The sequence below is a fragment of the Martes martes genome (assembly GCF_963455335.1).
Source record: "Martes martes genome assembly, chromosome: 15".
In the NCBI taxonomy this organism is placed as follows: Eukaryota; Metazoa; Chordata; class Mammalia; order Carnivora; family Mustelidae; genus Martes; species Martes martes.
The window spans coordinates 8,091,317-8,108,742 of record NC_137903.1 but is presented as its reverse complement, the minus strand read 5'-3'; the positions used below and the strand labels follow the sequence as shown (position 1 = coordinate 8,108,742).

Sequence of the window (17,426 nt, the reverse complement as noted above, 5' to 3'; positions counted from 1 at the left end):
AAATATAAAAAAAATATTGCTAAAGCGTCTTCAATCTAGTGGCATTTAGAATGCTACTCCACGCACTCTGAGATCCTGAAAATATCATATGCATTTTTGCTTAGTAATGAGTTCCAATCCTTGGCAAGTTTCATAAGCAGGAACCTGTAAAACTGTTGGTGTCCCTTCTTGGAGGTGGTTTCACTTCTTCCATATCTTGTGAATGTGAAGGCATGAATCCATCCTGATGTGACCTCCTTGTGAGGACAGGCCCGTGAGGCCCAGCCTCTGCGCTTTCTGCTCAGGACTTTCTTGAAAGGGGTTTAACCTGAGATTTTATCCAATGTACCCTTCCCACAAAGCTTCCCACAAAGCCTCTCTGAATGATATTTTTTCTGCCCCAGTTTCTCTCCTCATGACAGTCCCTCCTATCGTCTTTCCACAATCTAGCTTCCTTCCTCCAGGCTGCTTTCCCTGCAGAATTTCTCCGCTAAACCCACCACATCATCCTTGCAACGTGCCACAACCCTCGCCCCTGCCCACTGGACAGTCATCTGATTCTTTGTCAGTGCTGTGCTCTAGGATCCTGGCAGAAATGCACATTTTCTGGTATCCTACTTTTCTTGCAAAGAAGGCTCACAGAACATTCCTGGAGGATGAAATTCTTCACCCCATTATGTCTGTGACAGGTAGTTCCTTCATAAGGTTGACATTGGAACCATCTGGACATTTGAGTGGGAGTCAGAAGCATTCTGTCTCCTGCTTTCATCTCTTTTCCACCTTGGTAACTCATTTTGGTCCCAAGAAGAGGGCAAATTTCCATTGCTACTCCCTTGAAAACCTGGGACATACTGAACTGGTGTTAGAAATTAGCCACCACGATTAACATCAGCCTATGGAAAATAACCTGAGTTACAAACACCCTTCTGGAATAATGATGCACATGTCGGGTGAGGATTGCTTGTCTATACAAATCTGGGCATCTGATCTTGTTTTTTGCTTTTTTTTTTTTTTTTTCCCAGAGCAATGTGACCAGCAATACTTATCTGTGCACATATCCCCATGTGCTTAACCAATTATAGCAACTACATGGATAAGAACAGGTCACAGATGATATGCATTTTACCCTGAGATTCTCTCCTTAACTCTGTCCCTTCCTCTCCGTCTCAGGATTGGATATCAGAAGAGAAAAGGATGGAAGGGATCTGACTACTGAGATGAGTTTGCATCCACTTAATTTTTTTCCGAGTAAACAATTTGTAAGTGCCCATGCTTTATTTTTAGTAATGGACTACTTTCCGTGAGCTTCACAACCCATCACGGTTTACCTGGGTGCTGTGACATTATGGTTGAGAACTGTCAGTTTGGGGTGTGAGTGTAAATTTATAATGTTTTCCTGAACTTTCCTTTCCTCGTACCCATAGTCATGCTGGCTCTGGAACAGAGAGCAATTACAAGCTTCTCAGTGTTTGTATGGATTGCGGCCATCCATATTCTCTGCGAAGGGAATGTGGAATAAAAGTGTGCTTTGCAGAGGTAGTTAAGTGAGCCAGATATAGCCAACTAAGGCAGATAACGATATGGCCTCGGGCCCAACATGGCTGAAGTCATTCCTCCCTGACAAGAGTAACGGCTCTTTTGCCCTCAAGGCCCTCGGTTCCACAGGGCTCCGGGCTGTCATCCTCCTCTCCACAGAACACGTGAGGTCATTAAGAGAAGTGCTGATGCCATGCTAAGGGCCATGATCTTCCCTGCCACCAGGTTGCAGCTGACACACGGGTGACATTTCTTTGGTGTCAAATCCAGGCAGAGCATTGTCCTACCTGTCCCAATATCTGTTGGAAATCAGCTCTTGGAAAGAATTTAATTGGTTCTACCTCAATTCAGATAGGACTGAGAGGCAAGGATAAAGTTGCAACGCCAGGGCAATCCTGGATTCCAAATAACTCTGGAAGATCCCTGGATACAAGGAGCCCTGTGAGGCCATGCCTGGGTGGTGAATGGCTCTGGTTCAATCAGGATGGCATGCATGTGAGAGAGATCTGTCATACTTATGTGGATCTCGTAGGTAGGTTTGTATCTCTGGGTATATGGAGTAAAGGTCCGCTAGTAATGAAAGCATGGCCACTAGAAATTTCATTTTTAAAGTTAGAACTAGTATAATGGGCACCGTGTATTGTACCTGTCATGGGCATGGACTTTTTTCTCCATGCTTCAGTGGAGTGTATCTTCCCTCTGTTCTCCCTCACTCCTCACAAGGTAGCATGTGATTCACTGGACACCTGTGGTACGTTGAACTTCCCTTCACATGATTCTGCTAGGAATGAACACAGAGAAGAGTGCAAGACTGGGGAACAAGAATCCCTTGCACTTCCGGCAGAACACTGCTCCAGGGAAGTCCTTCCTTACTTGGGTTTGGACTTTCATCAATCAGCAGGGACCAGAAACCCATGTCAGTGACACTATCACCACTCCTACCACCATCACTGGACCCACCACCAACACGACTGCTACCACTACCACCATTACCACCACCACTACTACCATCACTACCACCAGCACCATCAACACCACCATTAACACCAGGACTAACAGCACCATCACCACCATCACCATCACCACCATCACCACCAAAATCCACATCACCACCACCACCAACATCATCAATATTATGACCACCACCATTACTACCACGACCATCATCACCATCACCATGACCATCACCAGCACCACTATCCCCACCACTACTACCATCACCACCACCATCATCACCACCACCGTTACCATCACCACTACCACCTTCACTACCACCAGCACATCAACACCACCATCACCACCACTACCACACTATCACCAGCACCACCATCGCCACCACCACCAAAATCCATATCACCATCACCAGCAGCACCACGACCATTACTACCACCACCACCAACAACAACACTGGCACCACCACCATCATTACCATCATTGTTACCACCATCACTACCACCAGCATCATCACCACCACCATCAACACCAGCACTAACACCACCATCACCACCACCACTGCTGCAGCTGGAACAATTCCCAAGATCCCCTAGAATGAATTGTTTAAAGCCACCTTTCTCTTAGAGAATTAAGGTAGGTATAATGCTCTTTCAGGTTTCAAGAACCAGACAGATAAACTTGGTTGACAGAGCTTATTATAAGATGCACCTATAAAGAAATACAGTAATGTTTCCTGAGCTCCACAGTCAAGGTTGATGAAACAGAATATCTTTCTTCCATTACATAACAAAGAGAAACTCTGAGATCTAAGAAGACTCTGGTATTTGTTCCCTCAGAGTCAGTTCCTCACTGCTTCCTGACTCTTGACACTGTCATCCCAAAGACAGTGCCTGCCTATCTCTTTGTATATTCTGACTTTTGCCTTGAACTGGCTGCCTCCCCCCTCCCCTTTCCTCTCCACCGTTTGGCTTTTGCTTCTTCCTGTCTTCTACCCCTCGATGCCTTTCATCTGTGGCTTGTTTCTATTTTCCTGCTCCCTGTGTAGATGCATGTTCTTCTGCAAATTCTTTAGGAGAGAGAGAGAGAGAAAGATCTTACCGATACACTCACAGCATAAAGTGTCACTGTTGACAGATTTCTCATACAAGGCCACTTCTTCTCAAACACTGACCAGGCTATAAGTGACTGACTCAGGACAGACAAAATCCCTGGTCCAATAACTGGGGTCAGTGTGATAGAGACACAGATGCAAAGATTGTGCTTCATAAGTGAGGACCTGCTTTTGTCTACTTGGTTTAGAATGTAGCTATGGGAGTGTCTTAATTCTCTAGAGAAGCCACAGCTTCTCTATTTGTGCTCTAGGGCTGCCATATTTAGCAAAAACAAGTACAGGGAACCCAGCTAAATCTGAATTTCAGATAAGCAAATACCTTTTTTTTTTTTTTTTTGTATAAGTCTCTCTCAGTGATGGCACAGACCTGCCTTCAAATCGGTAACTACAACCACTTTTAGCACCCCAGATAGAATACTGGATCCTTCCTCATGTCATACGTGCCATCCGATGACAGAAATAATGAGGTACCGAAGATTCTTGTCCTCTATTCCAGGGTCCTAAAACCATTGCCTTAATGTCCCACGGAGCTGTCTGATACTGCTACTGCCCACATTAACTTCTCATCAGTGTGTTCAGTCAGATGAGGCATTTTCAAGTCTGCTGAAGTAGGAGCTCCCAGCCCAGCTGAAAGGAAGCAATGCACGAGCCCTGTAGTCTTAGCTCTCGTCCTCATACAAGGGCCTAGATAGAGAGGCATCCAAGGCCAGGCAGCTCATGAGTGGCAGAACTGGACTGAGCTCGGGTATCCTAGACTGACCACTCTTTCCTGTACGGTAGGACCAGTACCACACAAGACATGAGCCGTGTGGGTACAGCCCCTCACATAGCCACTTCATATTCCACATGCCTATTCTATTTAAGAATTTACAAACGCCCATCTTAAGCTACACTTCCGACAGTGTTTCACAAAACAGAGAACTTTTTCACGTAGGTGTTATTTTAAAATTTTTTAAAATAGATGTTGATGTTTTCAGATAGATTTTTTTTTTCAGATAGTTGTTTCAGAAAGATGTTTTAATTCCAACTTGGCAGGTGAAGAGAAGAGAGGCTCAGAGAGGTTCAGTGAATTCCCCAAGGTGAAACAGCCAGCAGCGTGAAGATCCGTGATGCACAACCAGACCCATTTAATCCAAATTCATTGCTTTTTTTAATCACACCGAAAGGGCACACAGTTCTTTCACAAATAGTATTATTACCATTTATTGATTACTTGCCATGTGTCACAGGCATTGTTTAATTCTTATAAAATTCCTGTGGGGTAAGTACAGTATTATTATTTCCATTTTTCAAATGTAAATGGGGCTGAGAACAGTGTCAGGACTGAGAGGGTGGGATCAACTGGTCAGCCACCCTGGGTTTGGATTCCAGCCTTGTCCGTGGCCCTCCCCACGGTACTTCGCCAGTTCCTAACGCTACGACTCCGGTTTGCTCCCCTGTCCGGTGCAGGCTATGGTGGTGCTTCTTAGGTTTGTTGTGCATATTCCGTGAGAAGTGTGTGAAGTGTAGAAAGTGGGTCCAGACGCATAGTAGGGACAGCACCGATGCTAACTATTTTTATTATTGTGGTTATTGTTGAAAAATTTACTCGAGTTTAAAAAGGAAATCCCCTCCAAGAAGGCCTGTCTGAATACATTTATGATTTGATTTCCTCTATGCACATCCTGTATCTTTGAGGCATTCAGGTGTACGGTTATCCGTTTAAGCTTAGAACTCCCTTATGAGGCTTCTGTGAGCCCTCCGGTCTTCAAATAAATATATATTTGGCTTCCTACAATTTACCAAACTGTGTTACCTATAGGGTTGTGTTCTGTGTGTTAAGTATGTCTCCCCAATGAGCCTGTAATTTCTTGAGAGATTGAGAAGATTTCTGCCTCTTCTGTTTCAGAGATAAATAGAAAGTTGAATTTTAATCAATACTTTAATGTTGAGGGCATATTCTTTCTTTCTTTCTTTCTTTCTTTCTTTCTTTCTTTCTCTCTCTCTCTCTCTCTCTTTTCCTTCCTCCCTTCCTCTCTTTTTGTCTTTCTTTCTTTCTTTCTTTCTTTCTTTCTTTCTTTCTTTCTTTCTAAGTTGCTCATCCTCTCTTCGGTGAGGTAGCCCTCATGCACTCTTGGTCTATGTGGTCCAGCCAGGGTTGACTCCCCCGTGTTTCAACTCCTCTCTAGCAGGTGCTGGTGGGCTTGGGACCAGGCAGGGCGGCCCAACATTGCATCTCCACCGTGATTGGCTCAGGACAGACACGTGACCCCAGCCCAGCCTATCAGATGCCCTCCCGAGACTTAGCCACAACTCTTGGGAAGACCTTCTTTCTTCTCTGGAACAGTGAGTCCCAGAGGCCACCTAAGTCTCCTTTGCCACCATGTGGGAAAAAATGGACCCCAAAGTCAAAAATCAAACCGAGAAGAGAAGGAGGAGAGCGAGAGAGAAAGTGGCCCGGCCGAGTTCTGCAGTTCCGCTGCGCGTGAGCTGTGTCAGTGGACTTAGATCTTCGTTCACGCGGCGCCGCAGCAGCTACGGTGGAGACGCCGGCGCGTTGACTTCAGTGGCTGATTTTACGTGGGACGCGTCGAGGGTGTGTGGCTTCGCACGGGCTTGGTTGGGAGTGGGGGTTGCTCGCTCTTCCATCTGGGAAACACTGGCTGTTCCCTCTGAGGATTTCTCCTAATAAGGACTTGGAAGACAATCACAAGCCACTTTCAATTAGGCTTCCTGGAACAGGTTTTAGTCTAATGAGGTCATTAACACATGGTGACATATCAGGGCTGCCTGATACCATCACTGAAGAAGGGATAATTTTCCCTTCTTCCTTGAGAATAGGGAACGCCGGCTGCACACAGGCCAACACCTTGTGACCCTGGGGTGTAGGGCAGTGTTGTAATAGACGCGAATTTTCAGTCAAGGCAGGATGAATGTAAAATAAAGCTTCTGGCCGTGATCGCCTATTGGTCTCTATTAATGAAACCAGCAAAGACTTTTTAACTGAGCGAAAGAGAGCATGGATGGGTGTGGAACTGCTATGTCTGCATTTACGTTCTGGAAGCAGAATGAGGCAGAAGAGAACTGCTGATGTTGGCCATTAGTAGACCCGGCTTCTGCCCCTGGTGTGGCGCTAACAAGCTTTGTGATTAAAGGGATAAGTTTGTGTCGAATCACCCCTTGCCAGTTCCCCCTTGTGACCAAGGCGTGCACTGGTGAGATAACCGTCTGGAGTTAGCGGGCACGGCTCACTGTCTGTGTAATCCTGGCAGCTGGACTCGGCGCCACGCGCCATCCAGCTTGGCTGAACAGCCCAGAGCTCTGACAAAATGCTCAGAGGCACTTGGATGAACTCTGTCGTTTTATTCTTTTATATAAATCCAGCACTGATTTTGCAAATGCCGTGTGAGCATGCCTTTGGTGTATAGCTGACGGTGGTGTAGTGTTTTATAAAATGATCTTTCAAGTACAAACAATTGGTGCCAGCTCTCTGGGCGTTTTAATGGGGCTGCGATGGATTTACAAGGAAGGAAAGTCCGGTCTTGGGGTAGCCTTGGAAATGCCCTGCTCACGTCTCCCTTCAAAGACCTGCTATAGGAACATAGTTGAACCTCTTTGCAGTTGCTGCTTCTCTGAAACCACTATGGCATTCCCTCTGAAGTCACACTTCCCACAGCCTATGCCCAGCTCATGACTGGTGGTGTTACTAGAACCAGGCCATTCCTTCTTGGCACAGGATTTCTCTAACGGACCATTTTGGTCAGGAACTCTCCATTGGCATGGAGAACTTCTCTTGTCTTCTTTTTTTTTTTTAAAGATTTATTTATTTATTTATTTGTCAGAGAGAGAGAGAGAGAGAGGAGCGAGAGTGAGCACAAGCAGAGTGGCAGGCAGAGGGAGAAGCAGGCTCCCTGCTGAGCAAGGAGCCCGATGTGGGACTCGATCCCAGGACGCTGGGATCATGACCTGAGCCGAAGGCAGCTGCCCAACCAACTGAGCCACCCAGGCGTCCCCTTCTCTTGTCTTCTGAAGTTCTTACCTGATTCTCCCTTCTCACTCCCGTTCCACAGACAGAAGTCATCTATCAGGTCTGTGTTCTCACCCCACTTTTACCCTTTACAGATGTGTAGAAAAGGACCTAGAGCTACATAGTGGTAACGTGTCTACATCTGTATAAGTTAGTAGAAGCCTGAAGCAAATTGTGACATCTTAAGATGTACATTGTAAATTCTAGGCAAACATTGAAGAAACAATTTAAGAAAATATCATGAAAGGGGTACCTGGGTGGCTCAGTGGGTTGAAGCCTCTGCCTTCGGCTCAGGTCATGATCTCAGGGTCCTGGGATCCAGCCCCGCATGGGGCTGTCTGCTCAGTGGGGAGCCTGCTTCCCCCCTCTCTCTGCATGCCTCTCTGCCTACTCGTGATCTCTCTCTCTCTGTCAAATAAAGAAAAAAAAAAGTTCCTTTAAAAAAAAAAAAGAAAGAAAGTATCATGAAAGTTAATTAAAAACAAAATTGCTGCATTAGACACCATTCATGCAAAAGAAAGAAGTAAAGAGAAAAGAGGAACAAAAAAAGGACCCGAGGGGTGCCTGGGTGACTCAGTTGGTTAAGTGTCTGCCTTCTGTTCAGGTTATGATCTCAGGGTCCTGGGGTCGAGCCCCAAGTCAGGCTCCCTGCTCAGTGGGTAGTTTGCTTCTCTCTCTGCCCCTCCCTCCGTTGTGCTCTGTTATTTCTTACTGTCACTCTCAAATAAATAAATAAAAGCTTAAAAAAAGGGCATCAGACGTATATATATAAAATAAATGGCAGATGTCAATCCAGCTATATAATAATAACATGAAATGGATTAAACAACCCAACCAAAAGACAAAAATTGTCGGGCTGGAATAATAGCAAAACAAAAACAACAACAACAACAAGAAACAATTATAAGTTGTTTGTAGGAGACACACTTGAGATTCAAAGATACAGATACTGTTGTTAACATTTTATAATTTACATTATTAAACATCAGTACACTGTTAATAGTTATTTGTATATTTTTATGACTTTTAGAGAAAGTGAGCAAAGAAAAGAAATTAAGTATTCATTTATGGTTTAGTTATGTTATCTTTCTTATTCTCCATTTATGGTTCTCTTAATTTGGTCCTCTGTAGACCACCTGTGGTCATTTCCTTAGCTCAGGGCAGCTTTGCTCCCACCCACCTCCTTTGTACCATTATTGATGTATACATGACATTTCAGTATGGTAAGGGCCCAACAGAATACTTCATATGTATGGCTTTTACATTTGGTTTGAAAATAAAGGTGAAGAAGTAAGTATTTATGTTGTCTTTGCTTTTTTTTTTTTTTTTAAGTAATATCTAGGTCCAACATGAAGCTCGAACTCACAACCCCCAGATCAAGAGTCGCATGCTCTACTGACTAAGCTAGCCAGGCACCCTTATATTATCTTTTTTTTAAGATTTTATTTACTTATTTGACAGACAGAGTTCACAAGTAGGCAGAGAAGCAGGCAGAGAGAGAGGAGGAAGCAGGCTCCCTGCTGAGCAGAGAGCCCAATGCGGGGCTCGATCCCAGGACCCTGAGATCATGACCTGAGCTGGCAGCAGTGGCTTAACCCACTGAGCCCACCAGGCACCCCTTCCTTTAGTATTTTCTGTAAGGTAAATAAATTCTCTTAGCTTGTGTTTATCTGGAAATGTCTTTATTTAACCTTTGGATTTGAAAGATAAATTGCTGGATATAGGATTTTTGGTTCTGTTCATTGAGTACTTTGAGTATAATTATCTGCCCTCTCCCACATTGTTTCTGATAGAAATTCATTTGTTATTCTTATTTGGATTTCCATGTAAGTGATGAGTTATTGTTCTTTTGGTGCTTTCAAGATTTCCTCCTTGTCTTTGGATTTTAGTATTTTTTAATATAATGTGTTTGTTTGTGGCTTCTCTTTGAATTCATCTTACTTGAATTTTGTTGAGTTACCTGGATGTGCATCTTTATGTTTTTCAGTAAGTTTGGGGACATTCCAGCCATTATTCCCTTCAACATTTTTTGCTCTCCTTTCTCTCTGTCCTCTCCTCTCCTTCTGGTAAACCTTTTATGCATATATTTGTGCTCTTAATGTGCGGTGGAAACGGAGTGCTCATTGTTCTTCATTCTTCTTTTCTCTGTTCTTCAGATTGCATAATCTCTATCGGTCCATTATCCAGTTCACTAATTCTTTCTTTTGCCAGTTCAAATATTCTGTTGAGCCTTTTTAGTATTTTAAAATTTACATATCGTACATTCCAACTCTGGATTTCTTTGGGTTCCTTTTTATAATTTCACACTCTGTTCTGACTACTGAGGTATAACTGGAAGTTGTTGAGTTGATCTTTGGAGAAAGCTCCTTAAAAGGGGGTTAAATGAGTGGATTGAAATTTTTTCTCATTCCATCTTTTCTGTGTTTCTTGCCTAATGTGGCCAAAATGGCGGTAGCTCTGGCAATCACTTCGATCCTGGAGGTGTCCTTGAAAATTGAAGCTACTTACAAATGATGGCAAAGTAAAAAGACAAAAGGAGCCTGGGTCCCTGTGATGACACTGGAGCTTAGAGCCTATACCTGGGCCCTGATGGGTAGATGACAAGCTTTTACCTTGCTCAAATCACACTTATTTTTAACTTATATTAATAGCTGGTGAAAGTCATTTCTAACTGAGATGTCATCTATTTCGCATTTTGAGATATTAAGTTCTATTTATGTATACGTGTATATATGATGTGTATATGTTGTGAATGTCATGTGTTTTTCTGATTTGGTCTGAAAATTGCAACTTTCAAGAGACTCTTCTCCACATAGGTCATAAAAGGACAACCAGAAATGGCACTGAATCAGTTAATAAACAAACTCTGTGTGTGTGTATATTTATATTTATGTTTATATTTATATTTATTTATTTATTTATTTATTTATTTTTAAGATTTTATTTATTTATTTGACAGACAGAGATCACAAGTAGGCAGAGAGGCAGGCAGAGAGAGAGGAAGGGAAGCAGGCTCACTGCTGAGCAGAGAGCCCGATGCGGGGCTCGATATCAGGATCCCAGGATCATGACCTGAGCCGAAGGCAGAGGCTTTAACCCACTGAGCCATCCAGGCACCCTTATATTTATATTTATATAAACACCTTATTGCATTCTGACTCTGCAACCTCAAACAACTGTATGTATCCATAGAGTGGTTCTTTGTCTGAAGAATGAATTCAAGGAAGAAAATTGTGATCTCCAGCTTTTCCTTTTTTTTTTTTTTTAAAGATTTTATTTATTTATTAGAGAGAGAGAACGAGACGGGAGAGGTCAGCGAGAGAAGCAGACTCCCTGCCAAGCAGGGAGCCCAATGCGGGACTCTATCCCAGGACTCCAGGATCATGACTTGAGCTGAAGGCTGTTGCTTAACCAACTGAGACACCCAGGTGCCCTCCAGCTTTTCCTTTTTTTTTTTAATGGTTTCATTTCGTTGAAGAAGTTACTACTCACATGTGTTTGAGATCTTTAAGTAAAATTAAAGAGTATCTGAAACCCTATGAACATCATGCATTCTTTCTTAGCTGACTTAAGCCGTGGGGGGAAGATAATGCAATTAGTCCACTCACCTTTACTGAGTATTTACTATTTGTGAGTCTGGGTTCCACACACTGTACATGTAATCCATACAACAAATGTGTATGGTATGCACTGTTATTATCCTCATGTGACAGAGAAGGTTAAAAACAAATTGCCCGAGGTTGCACCACTAATCAATGATGAATTAGGGTCCATACTTTGGCAATCTGCTCCAGAGTTTGTGCTCTTAGAAACGTCACTGTGCCATATCTGGACATGATTCTGCTTTTAGTCTTGGAAGCTCATCTTGCTATACAGACATCCCTCACTTCTTCTTCTTTTTTTTTTTTTTTTTAAGATTTTATTTATTTATTTGACTGAGAGAGATCACAAGTAGGCAGAGAGGCAGGCAGAGGGGGAGGGGGAAGCAGGCTCCCCACTGAGCAGAGAGCCCGATGCGGGGCTCGATCCCAGGACCCTGAGAGCATGACCTGAGCTGAAGGCAGAGGCTTAACCCACTGAGCCACCCAGGCGCCCCCTCATTTCTTTATAACACTAAGAAAACACTTTAAAGAATATTTTTATGTGCTTAAATTAGAGTTACACATACAGACAATCCAACTTATCTTTTTGTTTCCCTGTGTTAGAGATGACGGGGGGAGAAGAAACCAATGAATTTCATTGATACTGAACTAATATGTCCATCATTTTCAATATTAGCAGCAATTTTTGACATATTATGTTATTGGTATGCCATGAGGTCTATCAAATGCCAGCTGTTACTATTAATGAAGAATCAAGGCTCATGATTGACTTCCTTTTATATAGATTCAGGGTTCTCCTATTTTAATTACCCTGCTCATCTGTGTTCCTATGAGTTTTCATGTGTTGGGGAGGAATGGGTAGACTTATAATTACTAGGAAACATACTTAAACATAACCTATTTTATCTGTCTGGCATGTTTGAATTCACTAGAGAGAAAAGATTAAGAATCATTGGTCTAACCATTCAACCATAGTTGTTTACCTTATAGGTTTGTTGACTGAATTAAGGGGTATGATGGTCAGTTTTACATTTTTAGACCTTTAGAGGCCTGTGTTGGGATTGGCCCAATGGTGGGGATCATCTTATGGATAATTTAACTAAACCTTTAAAACTGTTGCCCTTTCTCTTGACCGGATTTGGATGTTGAATTGACCATTCAGTAGGCATAAATATTATTTAACAATTGTCCTCCAATATGCCTTGGGTAGGTAGGCCTTCCCCGTACACTCATTCAATAGCCTGGGTTAGTCTTGATATGTGAGAGTGAGCATCAGAAGTACCACAACAGCAGTTTCTGTTGAACTGGTAAAACACTTCAAAATGAAAAGTGTTATAGGAATGTGAAATATTGTTATGGGAAACAAAACAATGGAGAATAAATAGCACTTACCTGCAGCGGATTGGTACCACTGACTTTATTGTATTCAACTCAATAACTTGCTTTTTGAGTTGGAGAGGTGGTGGGGGAGTGGGGAATTACCAGGTGCCTGGGGGAAAAAAAACCTGCACCAAGCACTGACTAATGATTTCCGGGCTGAGAGTAGATGTCATTAATGACCCTTTTTATTCATGCAGAAGTTCCCAAAGAGAAGCGTAATGTTCCATTAGTAATAATTGAAAAACTCTTTCTTTGGGATTATGTCAAAACCTAAAGATGATGCTTCTGCCAAAACATTTTGGTGACAAACGTGTGAAGTATTTGACAGAAGGTGCTACTGCAGTTGAAGAGGCTTTTTGAGATTCTCGGGGAATCTGGAGGAAAGAGGCTAACCTGAGACGGAGTGTCAGCATGAAATGTCTACCTAAGGCCCCTGGTCTTGAAGAACCACGGGGCTCCCTGTTTCCGATAGCCTGACCCTTGTTGTGGGCTCCAGGCAGACTTGACCCATATTGGTGGAAACATAAAATGGAGACACACTGGATGGGTAGGTCTTCCCACTATGTGATTGTAACTTTTATTCTTTCTGTAGAATGGGCATCTCCATGAGCTCATGAGTGGGGAGGAGAGGTGGGAATGAGAGAGAGAAAGAGAGAGAGAAAGAACATGAGCTGTGATATCAAGAGACCCAGTTTCAAGGCCGCCTGCCTTCCTATGCCGACCTTAACCCTTCCATCTCTAGTGACATGTGGCTTGCCAAGTTCTATCTCCTTTTCATTGAAACTTTTCTTCCTGATACCCATTTATGTGTCTGAGTGCTGAATACACAGCACCTCAGGGTATAAGCTAATCTGAATGTTGCCCTGCAGGTCAGGCTAATTTAAAGAAAGAAAGAAAGAATGAATGAATGAATGAATGTAAATGAACACTCTGATGTAGCCCTACAGTCTCCACTATTCCATTTTGCCTCTTTTGTTCTCTGTAGATATCTTCTTCATAGCAGGTATTTCACTCTGTTGCTTAGTTGTGGTGTGCGCCAGTCGTCTTTCTAGTGGACTGCAAGTTCCTCGAGTCCTAGGACCCCAGCTTACCAAATTAATGACCTTGGCTCTAATGACCCATGTACACATGGGCAACTGGCATAACCTCTTTGTGCCTTCATTTCCTCATTTGAATTGGAATAAAAATAATGAATCATTTTGGGTGGGACGTTGGGGGAGCCAGGTGGTGGGTATTACGGAGGGCACTTATTGCATGGAGCACTGGGTGTGGTGCATAAACAATGAATTCTGTTATACTGAAAAGAAATAAATAATAAAAAAAAATCAGAAAAAAACCCATGAATCATTTTATGTTGTAAGTATCCAAGGAGATAAATCTTATTAAAAATCTACTAACACCGTGTTTGGCAATCATAAATTTGCATTGTAAGGAGGAAGGTTAGACACTGGGTCTGAGATGGGAGGTTAAAAACTTCCAAGGAGTGAAATTATCTTGGGTTCTCCAGACTAGGGAATTACCAAGGCTGTCCCCAAATAAGCTCTAGCCTCAATCCATTCTTCTGTCCTTCAGGACAAAGCTAGGATGTCAGCCAGGGGATTGAAAGAATTGTGGTAGCATTAGTAGAATTAAGAGACTCGGCATGAGGAACCAGTTTGGGGTGTTCAGATGGAATTAGTGTTATGCCATTTGAGCAACGTGATTAGTAAGCTCCGCACACAAGTGATATTAGAGAACATAGACGTTCAAACAGTGATTACCGAACACCATTAAATACCTCTAGGTGTTATGGTGTATAAAGATAGATCAGAGGGAGATTATTGCATTCTAAAAAATTAGCCTTTTAGGGTAATTTCCTTGTAAACGGGGTCATTCTGAATCATTTATACTTATTACTTCAGTGTAGTAGTTTCACGGATTCTGAATTGTTCTTCAGATACGTACGGGTGGATTCTGCTCTCTCTGCTTCGAGTGCATTTAGAAGTATTTCTGATGGTGTGGTAGGTTTGAACGGATCCACCCAGTTTCCCTTGTGATGACTGGCATAGATTTATGTGATAGCTGATCAAAGTTAAGACTGCAGTGTGTGACCTTACAACAGATTTTTTTTTTTTTTGGCGTCCTATAAATTTAACTAGTTGACACTGAGGTTGAACCTGAAAGTTTGCCTCAATGTAGTGCTAGAGTCTGACCAGTTGCATTGGTGTGGAGATCACATTTGGGGATATGATTTGCAAAAAACCCAAACTTTTTTTTTATTTTCATGTTTTGAGGCATGTTTGGATGTGCATGTGTGTGTGTGTGTGTGTGTGTGTGTGTATTACAGCATGGTTGGGGAAGCCAAACCCACCATACCACTCATTTTTGTAAATGTGACTTTCTTGGAACACAGGCATAGCCATTCATTTTTGTACTGTCTATGACAACACTTTCTCATGTATAAATACCTGCTCATAAAGGCAGAGTTGGGTAGCAACAGAAGGAACTTACGACCCTCTATGCCTAAAGTATTTATAATCAGGCTCTTTATAAAGTTTAGCAACCTACAAACTAGAGAGAATTTAAACAAAAAACTTTCTTGCAGGTTGTTTTCCTATAGAATGAACTAAATTTTGGAATAAAGTTTCTCTAGCCTAGTCCTTCAACGTCAGATTCATTAAGGTAAAACCAAAAGCATATTTTTGTAGAAAAAAATTGGACAGAGGGAATATGGGGAAATATATTGGTGCTAAAAAATTGGGATTTAAAAAAAAAAGATTTTATTTACTTATTTGAGACAGAGAGAATGAGAGAGGAAGAGAGCCCAAAAGGGGAAGGATCAGAGGGAGAAGCAGACTTCCTGCCAAGCAGGGAGCCCAATGTGGGACTCGGTCCTGGGACTCCAGGATCACAACCTGAGCTGAAAGCAGTCGCTTAACCAACTGAGCCACCCAGGGGCCCAAAATTGGGGTTTTTTTTGACTTAAAGCTGGAAGTTCAGATGTTCCTAAAAGCCAGTGGTTACTGAGATATTTTACATTTTTAGAATTCTCTGGCCAATGATGCTATTTTTTAAAGTTCACTAATTTTTTAATTTTTAATTTTATTTTTATCTTTATTTATTTTTATTTTTTATTATGTTATGTTAGTCACCATAGAGTATGTCATTAGTTTTTGATGTAGCGTTCCAAGATTCATTGCTTACGTATAACACCCAGTGCTACCTGCCGTCCTTAATACCCATCAAGTTCACTAATCTAAATGAAACCGAATGTTTGACTATTGATTTGTATTTGACAAAGGAGTTGTACCCATGACATGTAAAGGAGCATTACAATTCAATAATAACAGTATAGATCATTTAAAAAATTGGGCCAATGATGTGAATAAAATTCTTTAGCCAACAATGCTATTTTTAAAGTTTGCTAATTTAAACAAAACCAAATGTTTGGCTGCTGATAATGTATTTGACAAAGGAGTTGTATCCACGATATATAAAGAACTGTTATAACTCAGTAATAACAGTATAGATCATCTAAAAACTTTGGCCAGTGGTGTGAATAGATAGTTCACAAGAGCAGAGAAATGAATGGTCAATGGGATCATGAATATATACTCAACATAATTACTTATCAGGGAAATAAAAATTAAGGTGAGAGTGACCTACCAGCATGCACACATTAGAATGGCTAAAATGAAACGAACTGACAATGTGGAAAGCTGGCAAAGATTTGAAGCAGATGGAACTCTCATGCAGTGCCATTGGGGATAGAAGTGGGGTAATCATTTTGAAACAGTGTGGAATCGCTTCTCGGCCTTTTGGCTAAGATCAAGTGTGAAACAGTGTGGACACACGTTTCTTATGCAGTTAAACGTGCACTTATCCTATGACCCAGGTATTAATACAGTGGAATACTATTTAGCAAAAAAGGATTGAACCCGATACAGAAAACATGCATGAATCTAAAATCCATAATGCGTTGTATGTGATGGCAGGCACAAGTGGGTACATACTATAAGATTTTATTTATTGGGAAATCTAGAAAAGACAAATGTACTTTATAGTGACAAATGCAAATCAGTGGTTACCTTGAGTCAGAGACAGGAGAATTGCCTGGAAAAGGGCATGAGGGGACTGTGTGGGGAGATCATAATATTGTGTGTCTCAGTTATGATGGTGATTACACAGGTGTATAAATTTGTCAAGACTCATCAAAATGTATGTTTAAAATGGGTATCTTTTTGTATGTAAATTGTATCTTAAAGTTGACTTAAAAACTCAAGTGAGAGAGAGAAGGAAACGAGGGGAGAAGGAGAAGAAGCGGATGACAGAGATAGACACCTACATGAGACAGACAGTAAACAAGGGATGGGAGCGAAGAGAGAATGTTTCATTCATTATATTTCCCCAAAGAGATAAGGTGAACAAATTCAAAATGAACGGTTGACTGCCCCATGCGGGACACCGAAGCTGTGTTCTGTTCCAAGCCACGCAGAGCATAAACACTGTGTACCTGCTCTGGCCTTTCTGTTTTGTTTTGCACGTAGCCCTTTGTTGTGGCTCCAGTGGTATGTAGTCATCCAGTAAAAACACAGTTTCCCATTCGCAGGGGGAAGGTGAGCCCGTGTGCCTGGTGCATTGAGGTGCTGAGAGCAAGAATAAGCAGCATGGGTCTTTGGTGACAGCGAGTGGAAAGTGAGGGTTGACTTTGAAATCTTCCGCCTACCTTGCTCGGTACTCCTTCTCCATACTTCAGCTGATTGCTTCATCTCTCCTAAAGGGCCCCGTGACGGGATTTTTTTTTTTTTTTTTAAGATTCTATTTATTCATTTGAGAGAGAGAGAAAGAGAGAGCATGAGCTGGACAGGAGGAGGACCAG

The 17,426-nt window shown here is 42.2% G+C and overlaps 1 long non-coding RNA gene across 1 annotated transcript in view; it reads left to right on the top strand.

Annotated features, from left to right (window-relative positions):
* Positions 1–11,124, top strand: part of LOC308356098 — a 39,938-nt gene extending 28,814 nt beyond the window's left edge. The window contains exon 3 of the long non-coding RNA XR_013968039.1: positions 10,857–11,124. This is a non-coding gene — a long non-coding RNA (uncharacterized lncRNA). The remainder of the gene's footprint in view (positions 1–10,856) is intronic.
* The last annotated feature ends 6,302 nt before the right edge of the window (positions 11,125–17,426 follow it).